A 16,405-nucleotide genomic window follows, 5' to 3' on the forward strand; every position below is an offset into this window, starting at 1 on the left:
AGGGCGAAAAGCGTTACAACAAACAAATGATGGACGGAATGCTGACAATGCAGACATTCTCCCCCAGTCAAGAGATCTGGGTTAAATCCATCGTTCTTTTGCCCACTACGCCACCCCAGTTGAGACATGGCCATATGCAAATCAGTCTTGACCCTGTGCCTCATGGGAACAGTCCAGCCCGAACTGCCAAGCCATGTTATCCCTGGACCGGAATCAAGCATCCTAGGACCGGTTTCTGGCTATCAGCCATCATCAGCCAGGATAGCTTGACTCCAGTGGCGTAGTGAGCACGGGTCCCACGTCTGAGAATACCCATCCCACTTAGGGCGAAAAGCGTTACAACAAACAAATGATGGACGGAATGCTGACAATGCAGACATTCTCCCCCAGTCAAGAGATCTGGGTTAAATCCATCGTTCTTTTGCCCACTACGCCACCCCAGTTCAGACATGGCCATATGCAAATCAGTCTTGACCCTGTGCCTCATGGGAACAGTCCAGCCCGAACTGCCAAGCCATGTCTTCCCTGGACCGGAATCAAGCATCCTAGGACCGGTTTCTGGCTATCAGCCGTCATCAGCCAGGATAGCTTGACTCCAGTGGCGTAGTGAGCACGGGTCCCACGTCTGGGAATACCCATCCCACTTAGGGCGAAAAGCGTTACAACAAACAAATGATGGACGGAATGCTGACAATGCAGACATTCTCCCCCAGTCAAGAGATCTGGGTTAAATCCATCGTTCTTTTGCCCACTACGCCACCCCAGTTCAGACATGGCCATATGCAAATCAGTCTTGACCCTGTGCCTCATGGGAACAGTCCAGCCCGAACTGCCAAGCCATGTCTTCCCTGGACCGGAATCAAGCATCCTAGGACTGGTTTCTGGCTATCAGCCGTCATCAGCCAGGATAGCTTGACTCCAGTGGCGTAGTGAGCACGGGTCCCACGTCTGGGAATACCCATCCCACTTAGGGCGAAAAGCGTTACAACAAACAAATGATGGACGGAATGCTGACAATGCAGACATTCTCCCCCAGTCAAGAGATCTGGGTTAAATCCATCGTTCTTTTGCCCACTACGCCACCCCAGTTCAGACATGGCCATATGCAAATCAGTCCTGACCCTGTGCCTCATGGGAACCGTCCAGCCCGAACTGCCAAGCCATGTCTTCCCTGGACCGGAATCATGCATCCTAGGACCGGTTTGTGGCTATCAGCCGTCATCAGCCAGGATAGCTTGACTACAGTGGCGTAGTGAGCACGGGTCCCACGTCTGGGAATACCCATCCCACTTAGGGCGAAAGGGTCAAGACTGATTTGCATATGGCCGTGTCTGAACTGGGGTGGCGTAGTGGATGGATTTAACCCAGATCTCTTGACTGGGGGAGAATGTCTGCATTGTTAGCATTCCGTCCATCATTTGTTTGTTGTAACGCTTTTCGCCCTAAGTGGGATGGGTATTCCCAGACGTGGGACCCGTGCTCACTACGCCACTGGAGTCAAGCTATCCTGGCTGATGACGGCTGATAGCCAGAAACCGGTCCTAGCATGCTTGATTCCGGTCCAGGGAAGACATGGCTTGGCAGTTTGGGCTGGACTGTTCCCATGAGGCACAGGGTCAAGACTGATTTGCATATGGCCATGTCTGAACTGGGGTGGCGTAGTGGGCAAAAGAACGATGGATTTAACCCAGATCTCTTGACTGGGGGAGAATGTCTGCATTGTCAGCAATCCGTCCATCATTTGTTTGTTGTAACGCATTTCGCCCTAAGTGGGATGGGTATTCCCAGACGTGGGACCCGTGCTCACTACGCCACTGGAGTCAAGCTATCCTGGCTGATGACAGCTGATAGCCAGAAACCGGTCCTAGGATGCTTGATTCCGGTCCAGGGAAGACATGGCTTGGCAGTTCGGGCTGGACTGTTCCCATGAGGCACAGGGTCAAGACTGATTTGCATATGGCCATGTCTGAACTGGGGTGGCGTAGTGGGCAAAAGAACGATGGATTTAACCCAGATCTCTTGACTGGGGGAGAATGTCTGCATTGTCAGCATTCCGTCCATCATTTGTTTGTTGTAACGCTTTTCGCCCTAAGTGGGATGGGTATTCCCAGACGTGGGACCCGTGCTCACTACGCCACTGGAGTCAAGCTATCCTGGCTGATGACGGCTGATAGCCAGAAACCGGTCCTAGGATGCTTGATTCCGGTCCAGGGAAGACATGGCTTGGCAGTTCGGGCTGGACTGTTCCCATGAGGCACAGGGTCAAGACTGATTTGCGTATGGCCATGTCTGAACTGGGGTGGCGTAGTGGGCAAAAGAACGATGGATTTAACCCAGATCTCTTGACTGGGGGAGAATGTCTGCATTGTCAGCATTCCGTTCATCATTTGTTTGTTGTAACGCATTTCGCCCTAAGTGGGATGGGTATTCCCAGACGTGGGACCCGTGCTCACTACGCCACTGGAGTCAAGCTATCCTGGCTGATGACGGCTGATAGCCAGAAACCGGTCCTAGGATGCTTGATTCTGGTCCAGGGAAGACATGGCTTGGCAGTTCAGGCTGGACTGTTCCCATGAGGCACAGGGTCAAGACTGATTTGCATATGGCCATGTCTGAACTGGGGTGGCGTAGTGGGCAAAAGAACGATGGATTTAACCCAGATCTCTTGACTGGGGGAGAATGTCTGCATTGTCAGCATTCCGTCCATCATTTGTTTGTTGTAACTCCTTTGGAGATGGCACGCCTCTACTTCTTAGAGATATTACTCCTCCGCCAGATCTAGATAATGAGCATATTGTCATTTCATCCCCTTTTTTGAACAACACTCCACCTGAAAGGGACGTTTTGATGGATGACTCATTATCCCCAGTGCAGACTGTCCGAAACGTAACTAAGATTTTGGAAAGTTCACGACCACAAGGCTCCATACTAAAAAAAAGGAAAAAGAAGGGGCCTCTATCAAAAAAACCTAAGTCCAAAAGTAACATTACAACTGTTAAATTAAGCAATCCCATAACAAAAATTCCCATACCAGATACACATAGTGCCCAAACCGAAACACCAGATATTATACTACTGGAGAATATTAGGAAATTGATCAGATCTTTCATATTACCATTAACAGAAAGATTAAAAATTATAGCCCGACAATTGGGGAACCTAGAAAAGGCAATTGAGGAGATTAAGGAGGGAACCAATGAACTAGCAAGGTCTTTACCAGTCCCTCCACCGATTGTATCGACCATAAGCAATAATAATCAGGAGGGACTGATTGCTAGAGCTACCAGCCCGACAAAATCAAACATCCAGCACACGATGCCTCCTCAAAAAACATGTACAGATGTACAATTCAAAGATAAGGAGGCAGAGGTGGTCATGAAATCCAACACCCAATTAAACCCTAAACAAACCACTGTAATACACACTGAGACCGAAGATTTGGCAAGGACACCTACTCAAAAAAATCTTAATGTAGACCTTCCCCCAGAAGCAGTCCCCCTGGTGGTGGTCCTAACTGGAGTCCCTCCCTTAGAGGATGGAAAAAGAGAAGACCACAGCCAATTAAAAAATAAAGTTATATTTTGGCTCAGACAGAAACGCCCTCTTCCCCCAGAGATTAATGGAGAAATCCTTTTTGTTAGGCGTCTCTCCTGGCTAGGAAGTAGGACAAAAGATATCATGGGCGACATTATAACGATCAACTTTAGAGACAAAAGAGCTGTAAGACACATTCTAAATTATCCTTCTCTTAAACCTTCTAATTCAATCGAGGTACGTGATTTGACCTACTTTTATCCCAGAGAACATTTCTCTGCTAAAAACAATCCGAGCTTACTAATTCAAAACCAGGATGGGCGCACTAGTCCTCTACCCCAACGTCAGGATATCTATCTCAGGCCCTCCTACAATCGACAAAGCAACTGCGTTACTTATATACCACAACACCCACAGGACCGTGTAAGGCCCCTTTTCCAGGTCAGAGAGTTCATTATAACTCTTCTCACCAATATAGGAGTAACGCAGCAAGGTCTCTCACAGAGAACTACAAACACCGTATCTCACCCTCAACGTAATTGTTTTATAACCCCAACTCATTATCAGTCTGGTCATCCAAGGTCTTCCTTTCAACACCAGGAGTATCGTCCTTGTCCTTCACTTGGTCATCAGGATGATTACTTCTTACCTCTTTATAATCGATATGCAGAATTGACAGACCTGGAAGGAGTGGATTGACTGAACTCATATGGAGTAGATAACAATGACATTGATAGATCTCGAAAGGTGCCCTCTATTAATATGAAGGACAATCCTAATACTAATTCTGTCACGCATTTGTCTCAGGATGTTAATCTAAAGCATACCCAGAACTCCTTATTACCTATCGACTCATCATCTAATTACACAATCTCAGATAAAACTCAACTCATTCTAAATACAGAACAGAACCCAAATCTCTCTTTTATTCCCAATTCCCAGACATGCTTAGGAGAGGGGACAAAATCTCAAGTAGCAGTCTAATTTTGGAATATAGCAGGTCAACGCTCTAAGATTACCAATGATATATGGAGGAATTTCGGTCCCAGGTTTGATGTCTTAGCACTCCAAGAGACCTGGACTGTTGAACCGAAAAACATGGTAGGTTACAAAACTTTTTTTTCTTCTGCCCAACCTTCCGTCTCAGGTAGAGCGAAAGGAGGTTTATCAATTTATATTTCAAACCTCCTAAACATAAAGAAAGTAGTCCCCATGAACCCTGATCTAAATATCCAGATTCTTAAGCTGATTTTAAATAATGGGGACAGCTTTATTATAGTGAATTTCTACAATAATCTCCCCGAGGCTGAAACGATTACCGTGGTATCTCAGATGCGGTCCACATTAAAATCCAGCATGACGAAGAAAACAAGTGATGCAGTGATTATCTGGGGGGGGGGGACTTCAATCTTGGTCCATGCCACTATATTGATAATAAGAACATATGTGGCATTTTGGATGAATTTGATAACCCAATACCACATTTCAGACACTCAACCTTAGGTAATTACCTAAACGAAACCTTATTTGAACTAGACTTGGTTCAGGCAAACATCAGGAATGAAAAGAATCAAACTTTGGCTCCTACATTTCATGGGAGAGGGTGTTCGACAACCATAGACTACATTCTGGTTTCAAATGTTGAGAGGACCGAAGATGCTGTTTTCACCAGACATTTAGTCCCGCTCAGTGATCATTATCCTCTTAGTATCTCTCTCTCTGACTCACAAACTAAAGAGAGGCATGGGAACCATTCTATCACAAAATAACCTAGCGCTTACCAGACTGAATGGCTATGCACTCAAATGGGGGAATGTAGTACCTATGGAGGTGACTAAACAAGTGATTGCGAGGGCCAACTCATCCATCATGATTTGTCTTAACCCACATTCAACCCACTCAGAGGTTATTGCCAGCTTCGAATTGATTGTTATGGCAATCAACGAAGCATTGTGGGTGGAAACAAAACATGCTTCAAAAAAACAGAAAGGTTGGTTCAACCACGATTGCACAGTTGCATATTCTAATTTAAATACGGCGTTGAGAAAAACAATTAGGGTACCGCATGAGATATTAACACTTAGGAAAGCTTATAATCATGCTTTAAGAACCAGGAAAAAAGAATTAAAAATCCAGCTTTGGGAACAATTGCACGAAACCTGCTCCCAAAAAAACATGGCAGCTTTTTGGCAAGTAGTAAAGTCCCCTTTCCTGAATGATAACACACATCATGCTAAGTTAGATCTAGCGACTGAGGAAAAGGAATGGGTCCTATACTTTTCCAAAATTTTCTCGGCAGGCAAGGAGTCACCTGAACTCCAGGACTTAGATTATCTGAATCCTAATTCTCCAAATGAACCATCCTCAATTTACCCTATTGACCTACAGTTTTCTCTGGAACAGACCGCCTCGGCCTTGAATGCAAGCAAGAACGGGAAGGCACCGGGCCCAGACGGTGTTCCTATCGACCTATTTAAAGACCAAGTGGACCTCTGGATCCCTATTCTAACCAGAGTCCTGAATGCAACCTGCAAGATGGGCTTATTACCATCTTGGTCAAAATCCGTACTAGTCCCCATTTTCAAGAAAGGTGACCGGGACTCAGTATCCTGCTATCGCCCAATCTCTCTATTAGACTCCCTGGGCAAGATGGCAGGTAGAGTCATTTTAGAACAATTGCAAGATTGGGCTGATGAAGGTAGGATCATCTCAGATCTACAGTACGGGTTTCGTCAGGGCCTGGGTACCATTGAGCAGGCCCTAAACCGTTCGCTTTTGATTGACAAGTATGTGCATATTAAAAAAGGAGATTTGTATTTGGTTTACGTGGACTTGTCAGCCGCGTTCGATTGTGTTTCCCACTCCAAACTTTGGGTAATATTGGCTGACATGGGGGCTCCTTTGAACTTGCTTATATTTGTTAGGGAACTTTATGCTAATGCCACTGCTCGAGTCCGTTATGGGGTGGGGGGGAGTTGACGGACGCATTTCCAGTAGAAAAAGGGGTTAGGCAAGGATGTGTCCTAGCCCCTTTTCTTTTTACATTGTATACTAACGCACTGGAAAATGAGATGCTGAAGGAATCCCAGGATCTCCAGATGATAAACAAGCGCCCAATACCTGCACTACTTTATGCAGATGACTCGGTCATATTGACTCGCACCCCCCGTGAACTACAAAAAAACCTGAATAGATACTCCACATTCATGGCGATTCTTGACCTCAGGATAAATATAAGCAAAACCTTCGTCATGAGGTCAAGTTTCTCCCACACAAACACAAACAAAATGAGGGGTATCTACCTGAACAATCAAAAAATAGCTTCCACCCATACATACTCTTACTTAGGCATAACAATGGACCACAAATTATCTTGGAAAGCGGCAGTGGAAACTCGAAGATTACTCTTCTTGAGAACAGTCACAGCCCTCTTCAACTTCACTAGGAAATTGGGCAACAGAGCTCCAACTGAAATTATCCAGATCTATAAAGCCAAATGTTTATCAGTGGCTTTATATGGGGCTGGTCTCTGGGGTTACGTGAACACGGACACCATCCAGAAAGTTGAAAATTCCTTTTTGAGGTCCCTCCTCTCAGTTCCGGGGAGTACGGGAACTTTAGCTTGTCATCTAGAACTGGGTCTTGTACATCTGGCGGACCTAGCAAAAGTGGAGCCACTTTTGCTATGGCGTAAAATATGGTCATCAGATAAAGCCACCCTCTCCCAGTCCCTCCTGTTGAACTGTCTAACCCTGGATAACGCTCATAAGTCCAAGTGGCTGTGGCATATCGCAACCTTCCTCCATGATTTGGGCTGGGACAAGTATTTTTACAATCCCACATCAATATGTGAGGTGTCGAGAAAGATCTCAAAAACTAAAGCACTCGCCCATCTGGAGGAGATGAGACTATCGAGCGAAGCTAGTAAACCATCTGTCACAGATAGTCTAATGATCCAATCGATGCCAACACTGCAGCCCTATCTTACTCTAAACATGACAAGCTATGAGCGCTATCTATTGGTAAGACTCAGGATGAATATCTTCCATCGAATAATTGCTTTCCCAGTTCAAAACAACTGGGCTAAAATTCTACCTGCTTGTTCTTGTGACCTTATTTCCCCACAATCAACTCTCCACTCTGTCCTTTTCTGTAAATGTTTTGCAGAAATCAGGAAAAAACAGCTTGTTTCCTTTTTGAAGCGCACTGGACACAGACAATGTCGCCCAGCCTTACTCTGTTTGCAGATGTTGGAGGGAGACTTACTGGTATTTACAGTAGCCAGTTTTTTTAATTCTATTGTTCATCATCGAAAGACCCTAGATCAAAGAGCTATTGAGTCTACCTAATGTTACAACTCTGACAATTTTTAACATCTTTTGGTTGTGTTTATAGAAAGTTCTTGTAAGATAGAGATCTTTCTTTTAACTTGGCAATAATCTTATTCCTTTTTATATTTTTAAAGAATTGTAATTTTATCGAATGTTTTTATCGTATGCTTTTTATGATTTATAACTTAAATCGAAATAAAGTAAGATTGAATTGAACAGTCACTCATACATGTACTCACTCATCATATGTACTCATACACCTATACATCCTGTTACACAACACCACTCATCCATAGAGTTACTCACACACATAGTCACTCATGCTAATAAAGAATCAAACATCCATTTACTTGCATATACAGTTATAAACACACCACCACACTTACTTCTACAGAAGCTTACACCTACTTAGTCTTTAAACACTTATAGAAACACATACTCATTCATTCAGGAACTCTTCCAATCTCTCACTCTCACATATATTTACTTATATACACCAATAGTCACATATACTAGTTTTAAACATATGTAGTTACTCATAAAGACACTATTGAGACAGTCATTCACTCACTAACAAACCCATACACACACTCATCCACCCATACAGTCCTGCACACATGCTGTCTTCAGCACATACAAACAGTGAGTCACTCATTCATGCATCTATGCACTACGTAATACCCCCACCGAAACATACAGACACTCAGATACTCATGCTGATACTCAAAAAAACAACTAATAACCTATATAGACACTCAAGTAGCTACTCACCAACCCATGCAGCTACTTATACACAAAGTGAGAGACTGATATAGATATTTACATATTTAAACATTACTCACTAATCCATGTATTCACTAAGATACACTTAATCAGTCAGTTATACAATCAATTTTTCAAAATAAAATCATCCATTTAGGCACTTATACACCCATTTATTTTTCCATCGACCTTGAGATATACATATATAAAACATATTTAAAACACACATTCACTGGATGATGGCATCAGTGATGTCATCAGTGATATCATTTGAGATGTCATGAGTGATGTCATGAGTGATGTCACTGACCATGTCATTTGTGATTCGGAGAACCAGGTCAGCAGAGCTGCTCTAGCTGACACTGACTGACTGACACTGACTGATTGACACTGACTGACACTGATTGACTGTCACTGACTGACTGACACTGATTGACTGACACTGACTGACTGACACTGACTGATTGACTGACACTGACTGACACTGATTGACTGACACTGACTGACACTGATTGACTGACACTGACTGACACTGACTGACACTGACTGATTGACACTGACTGACACTGACTGACTACTCTCTACTACTCTACTACTCACTCGCTACTACTCTCCACAACTCTCTCTCTACTGCTCACTCTCTACTACTCAAGCTCTACTACTCTCTACTACTCACTCTCTACTACTCTACTACTCTCTACTACTCACTCTCTACTACTCTCTACTACTCACTCTCTACTACTCACTTGCTACTACTCTCTACTACTCACTCTCTACTACTCACTCTATACTACTCTCTACTACTCACTCTCTACTACTACTCTCTCTACTACTCACTCTCTACTACTCTCTACTATTCACTCTACTACTTTCTACTACTCTCTACCACTCACTCTCTACTACTCTACTACTCACTCTCTACTACTCTCTACTACTCACTCTCTACTACTACTCTCTCTACTACTCACTCTCTACTACTCTCTACTACTCACTCTACTACTTTCTACTACCCTCTACCACTCACTCTCTACTACTCTACAACTCACTCTCTACTACTCTCTCTCTACTACTCTCTACTACACACAATCTACTACACACTCTCTACTATTCACTCTCTACTACTCTACTACTCTCTACTACGCTCTCTACTACTCACTCTCTACTACTCTCTCTACTACTCACTCTCTACTACTCTCTACTACTCACTCTCTACTACACACTCTATACTACTTGCTCTCTACTACTCACTCTACTACTCAATCTCTACTACTGCCTACTACTCACTCTACTACTCACTCTCTATTACTCTCTACTACTTACTCTCTACTACTCTCTACTACTCACTCACTACTACTCCACTACTCTCTACTGCTCTCTCTCTACTACTCACTCTCTATGACTCTACTACTCCCTACTACTCTCTCTCTACTATTCACTCTTTACTGCTCACTCTCTACTACTTTCTACTACTCAGTCTCTACTACTCTCTCTCTACTACTCACTCTCTACTACTCACTCTCTACTACTCACTCTCTATGACTCTACTACTCCCTACTACTCTCTCTCTACTTTTCACTCTCTACTACTCTCTCTCTACTACTCACTCTCTACTACTCTACAACTCTCTACTAATCTCTCTACTACTCACTCTCTACTACTCACGCTCTACTACTCACTCTCTACTACTCTACTACTCACTCTACTACTCTCTCTCTACTACTCCCTCTCTACTACTCCCTCTACTACTCTTGACTACTCACTCTCTACTACTCACTCTCTACTACTCACTCTCTACCACTCTCTACTACTCACTCTCCACTACTCCCTCTCTACTACTCCCTCTCTACTACTCTATTACTCTCTACAACTCTCTCTACTACACACTCTCTACTACTCACTCTCTACTACTCTACTACTCTCTACTACTCTCTCTACTATTCACTCTACTACTTTCTACTGCTCACTCTACTACTCTCTACTACTCTCTATCACTCACTCTCTACTACTCTCTACTACTCTCTCTCTACTACTCACTCTCTACTACTCACTCTACTACTCTCTACTACTTACTCTCTACTACTCTCTCTCTACTACTCACTCTCTACTACTCACTCTCCACTACTCACTGTCTACTACTCACTCTCTACTACTCTCTACTACTCACTCTACTACTCACTCTCTACTACTCTACTACTCTCTACTACTCTCTCTACTACTCACTCTCTACTACTCACTCTCTACTACTCTCTACTACACACTAGCTACTACACACTCTCTACTACTCACGCTCTACTACTCTACTACTCTCTACTACTCTCTCTACTACTCACTCTCTACTACTCTCTACTACTCACTCTCTACTATACACTCTCTACTACTTGCTCTCTACTACTCACTCTATAACTCACTCTACTACTCACTCTCTACTACTCCCTACTACTCACTCTACGACTCACTCTCTATTACTCTCTACTACTTACTCTCTACTACTCTCTACTACTCACTCTCTACTATTCCACTACTCTCTACTACTCACTCTCTACAACTCTACTATTCCCTACTACTCTCTCTCTACTATTCACTCTCTACTACTCACTCTCTACTACTTTCTACTACTCAGTCTCTACTACTCTCTCTCTCCTACTCACTCTCTACTACTCTCTCTCTACTACTCTCTACTACTCACTCTCTACTACTCTCTCTCTCTACTACTCTCTACTACTCACTCTACTACGCATTCTCTACTACTCTGTACTACTCGCTCTCTGCTACTCACTCTCCACTACTCTCTACTACTCTCTACTACTCACTCTCTATTACCCACTCTCTACTACTCTCTACTACTCACTCTCTACTACTCGCTACTACTCACTTTCTACTACTCACTCTACTACTCTCTCCTACTCACTCTCTGCTACTCTCTCTACTACTCTCTACTACTCACTATCTACTCTGTACTCTCTATTACTCATCCTCTACTCTCTACCTCTCTCTCTACTGCTCTCTACCTCTCTACCTTTACCTCTCTACCTCTACCTCTCTACCTCTACACCTCTACCTCTCTACCACTCTCTACCTCTATCTACACGCACACATATGCACATATATATATGCATATATATGCATATGCATTTATATAGCCAAAGAAAATCCTAGGGGTGGTCCAGTAACACTGGCGCAACACCAAGGCACAGACTCCACAAGCGATGATGAATCAACTGTCTTTATTCCAACATAAAGATATCCAAAAGTAACGCGTTTCGGCAGCCAGACATGCGGTCTTGTTTGCATTTATATATATGTATGTGTTTATATTTATATATACATACATATATAAAAATATATATAATCTGCATATCTATATAAATTCAAATATAAATGCATGCATACATATACATATATACATTTTATGTACATGAAAGTTTGAAAAACACTTATAAAAGCAAAGCTAAAAAGCCACCTAATTACAAACAGAATTGCTTTAACTTAAACAAGGGCGAGACCTATTGCATTTTCAATGCTTGTTTGGTTTGGGTCCATCAAGAAGGCATTCAGATGTGTCACACATTTGCCATAAATTCAGAATGTTAGCCCTCTAGTTGCTCATTAGATCACTGTAGTAAAGCTACTGCTCACCTGGGAAGTCTGCTGCTGGTATTGAAAGTGCATTTTCAGTCTGCATGTCAGAAATTTTTAATGAAATAGAAGAGGATTTGAGAAGTCACTCAAAATGGGCCCTAATTTTTCTTCTTGCAGCACTAATCATACTTTCTATGGAAAAATGAACCCCCTCATTTTGTTCCTTTTTAAATTAAATGTTTTAAGAGTTACCACTTTATTTCAATCAAGATGGCTTCAGGTGTGCCATACATTTATCATAAGTGGGACTGTTAGCGCTCTAGTTGTTCTTTGGAACACTCTGGGAAGCTGCAGTAGAACACAAAGGAATCAACTGACAGTCTCTGCCCTTGTTGGATGTACATGTTTTACTGAGACATCATTCTCACATGACTGAGAAGGATAATATGAATTTACAGAAAATATGCTCTCAGTTTAGCTTATAGATCACCTTCCAAACCTCTGTGGGAAAAGCATGAGAAAATAGTTTTGTCTCAAACATGATTCATGATATCCCAACAGAAGGCTTTTTCACATGATAAAATCACCTTAGAACATACCACAATTCCTAAAATGAGTATGGTACCATCAACAAATGTTTTATAATGTAACTAAAGTCTTAAAACCTTCTATTAACTGCAATGCTTTTTAATGAAGTGCTATCATGTATATTAGAACATTGGAATATGGAGCACTCCATTGTAGACAATGGAGTGCTCCATGCTTGTACGGGCCGGTAAAAGCCCGCAGAGCAACATTCCAATATTTTACAAATGCCTCTGGAAGCTCGAGGGGATTTAAATCCACTTGAGCTTCGAGAAGCCTTTGTTTAATTTGTTAGAACATTCTGCCCTCTAGTGGCAGAATGTTCTAATAGCCTTATAGCCCTTTGTAGCAGGGCTATACCGCTATTAAAGTCCCGCTGCTTTTGTTAAAGTCCCTCGCCTTCGGCTCGGGCCTTTAACGCTGCAGCGGGCCTTTAATAGCCGGTATAGCCCGCTACGGTGGGCTATAAGGCTATATTAGTCCCAAGATGGCTGCCAACACTTCTTGGATGAAGTGCTGATAGCCAATCAGATCTCTCGATGAGATGTGTGGTTAGGCTCCGCCCAGATATATATGTGATTTTACTTTTGATTTTCTCAGGAACTATTGATCGGATTTACACCATTTAAGCAAAAGGCACAGCTCTGAACCAAGGTCTACCTTTCTGCCAAATTTGGTGTAATTCCGTTCAGCAGTTCGGGCCGTAGCTGCGGCTAAAGGTCCCATGGGAAATTGCATGGGTAAAACACATTTTGAGACCCCCCATTTTTCTCAGCCCCAGCTACAAGAATCATCCCGAGTCTTTCATAGGCCTGGGCGAAAATTTCGTTCCGTTCGCGGAAATTGCGATAATTTGACATTTTCGCGTTCCGCGGAGAGCGCGAAAATGTCAAAATTTCGGGTTTCCGCAGCTTGGCGATAATTTGTTTCTTGCTCACGCTGTAAAATAATACATTCTCGCTTGCACGCGATCGCCTTACCTGAATCCCTGCGTTCGCCGACAAGTTTTCTTGATCCGGTCGCGTTCTCCATGAGATGTTGTATTGTTTTTAGCCAGCAGTGACATCATGCGTCGCGTGATCAAGTCTTTCTTCTCGCGATCATGCACCGCGAGACAACTCAAAACAAGATGGCCGCGCCCGCAAGCAACCACATGGGTAAGTTGGCGACCCGCAACCATGCAGAAAATCTCGCAAACATGCCGGAAAAAAACTTCCGCATCTTCGCGATATTTCCGCTTGTTTGCGATAATTTTGAACATTTTTGCGATAATTTGCGAAAGTTAATTTCGCAAATTCCACCCACCCCTAGTCTTTCAGGATAGCAGACCGAAGCTGGCCAAAAGATTGAAAATTTTGCAAAGATTCGTCAACGTTCTTTTGTGGGCAACTTGGAGCGTGAATACAGGGCGGCTGCCCAGCCGCAGAACGAGCACCACCTTGGAACAATGGGGGCCGAGCGGCTTTGAATATGATGAGTCATTATTCGGAGCACGGTTGTGGGATTAAAAGCGGACACTGCTGGCGGTGGCCCATCCAGGGCTTTGATTTTGGGACAGAATTTAGTGCCACCATTTATTACCTGGACTACGATTCCCATAGTGCAGAGCTGCCATTGGGCAGGCCCATCAGAGGGCGTGATATCAGCGCCATGAAAAGAGACCAGGTGCACGTATTCACTCTGCGTTTGCCTCTGAGGAAGACATTTTTTGAAACGCGTCAGGCTCTCGTACCAGTGACTGTCTGATTGAAACTGCCACCAAAGCCTGCTTGTACCCTGTGAATAAAAGGATTGCCACCTTCAACTGTGTTCGAGTGCTGTTCTTTTGTGGGCAACTTGGAGCGTGAATACAGGGCGGCTGCCCAGCCGCCGAACGAGCACCACCCCGGAACAATGGGGGCCGAGCGGCTTTGAATATGATGAGTCGTTATACGGAACACGGTTGTGGGATTAAAAGCGGACACTGCTGGCGGTGGCCCATCCAGGGCTTTGATTTTGGGACAGAAATTAGTGCCACCATTTAAGGTTTATATTACCTGGACTACGATTCCCATAGTGCAGAACTGCCATTGGGCAGGCCCATCAGAGGGCATTCACTCTGCGTTTGCCTCTGAGGAAGAAATTTTTGAAATGCGTCAGGCTCTCGCACCAGTGACTCTCTGATTGAAACTGCCATCAGAGCCTGCTTGTACCCTGTGAATAAAAGGATTGCCACCTTCAACTGTGTTCGAGTGCTGTTCTTTTGTGGGCAACTTGGAGTGTGAATATATATATACATATATATATCTGTATATATATGTATATATATTACCTACTGGCAGTCGCCAGAAGGTATATATAGTTAGGACCTATTTTCCAGAGGAAATCTGCAACATTCTATTTGGAATAACGTTTGCGCCGATTGACGAATCTTCGCGAAATTTTCCAAACTTTTGGCCAGCTCCATTCCACTTCTATCCTGAAAATTTCACGGTGATTCGTCAAGCAGGGGCCGAGAAAAAAGGGCGGTCCCAAAACGCGTTTTCCCAATGCATTTTCCCATAGGACCTTTTGGCGCAGCTACAGCCCTAACTGCTGAACGGAATTACACCAAAATTTGGCAAAGAGGTAGTCCTCATTTCAGACTCATGCCTTTTGCTTAAATGGTGTAAATTCGTTCAGTAGTTCCTGAGAAAATTAGAGGTAAAAGTACATATATGTCTATGGCCTCGGAGGATCCGCGCACCCTCCCGAGCACGAGCTGTATTCTAATTGGCTGTCAGCACTCCAAATCAGGAAGTGTTGGCAGCCATCTTGTGCCTCGGTAGAACCGAGGCACGAGAAACCTAAAAAACAAACGCGAGAAACGCAAAAAGGGGGCAGGGTAGAAACACCCTGATAACCTAGTCTTGCTCTGGGAGTCCCACAAAGACCCCCAGGGCCAGAAAAAGTTTTTTTTTTTAAAAATGAAATCGTTGAAATACGCCTACGCAGCGCGAATTTCGGCTGAAAATTAAAAAAAAAAAAAAGCGGACCTCCGTGGGGGCCAAATCCCGGGGCAGAATAAAAAAAAAGTGTTGGGGGGTACCAATCCCCCCACACTGCCCCGGGGACCACCACCCCCCAGGGCTCATAGAGAGTATATGCGGGGGGGCTCACGGCCCCCTGCAGCCCCAGGGACCGCCACCCCCTGGGGCTGGAAATAAATTGGGATGGGGCTCTCAGGCCCCCCTAGCCCCGGGGACCGCCACCCCTGGGGCAACTTGTCATGTGGGAGGGGGGCCACGCGGCCCCCCTCCTGGAGACTTGAATAGGCCCTGTGGACTGCCACCCTCCAGGGCCAGCTCCTGCAGTGTCCCGGGGTGCCCACCGGAGCAGCGTTGCAGAGTATTGTAAAAAGGGGCGCGGCCTCTGAACACCTCTCTGCAACGCAGCTCCTTGGCGCATACTGGAGGTACCTGGTGGGCTAGTTGGCCCCCAGGGGACCTCTGGATTGAAGAGGAATTAATTCCCCAACTTAAAACATGCCACAGGGCGTGTTTGCACACGTCACCTCAGGCCCCGCCCCCTTCCTTCACCATTGTACAAATATTCCTCTAAAATCAGCCGAACTACGAATTCCAATTTGCTCACCT

This window comes from Triturus cristatus, chromosome 7, assembly GCF_964204655.1.
Source record: "Triturus cristatus chromosome 7, aTriCri1.1, whole genome shotgun sequence".
NCBI classification, from domain to species: domain Eukaryota; kingdom Metazoa; phylum Chordata; class Amphibia; order Caudata; family Salamandridae; genus Triturus; species Triturus cristatus.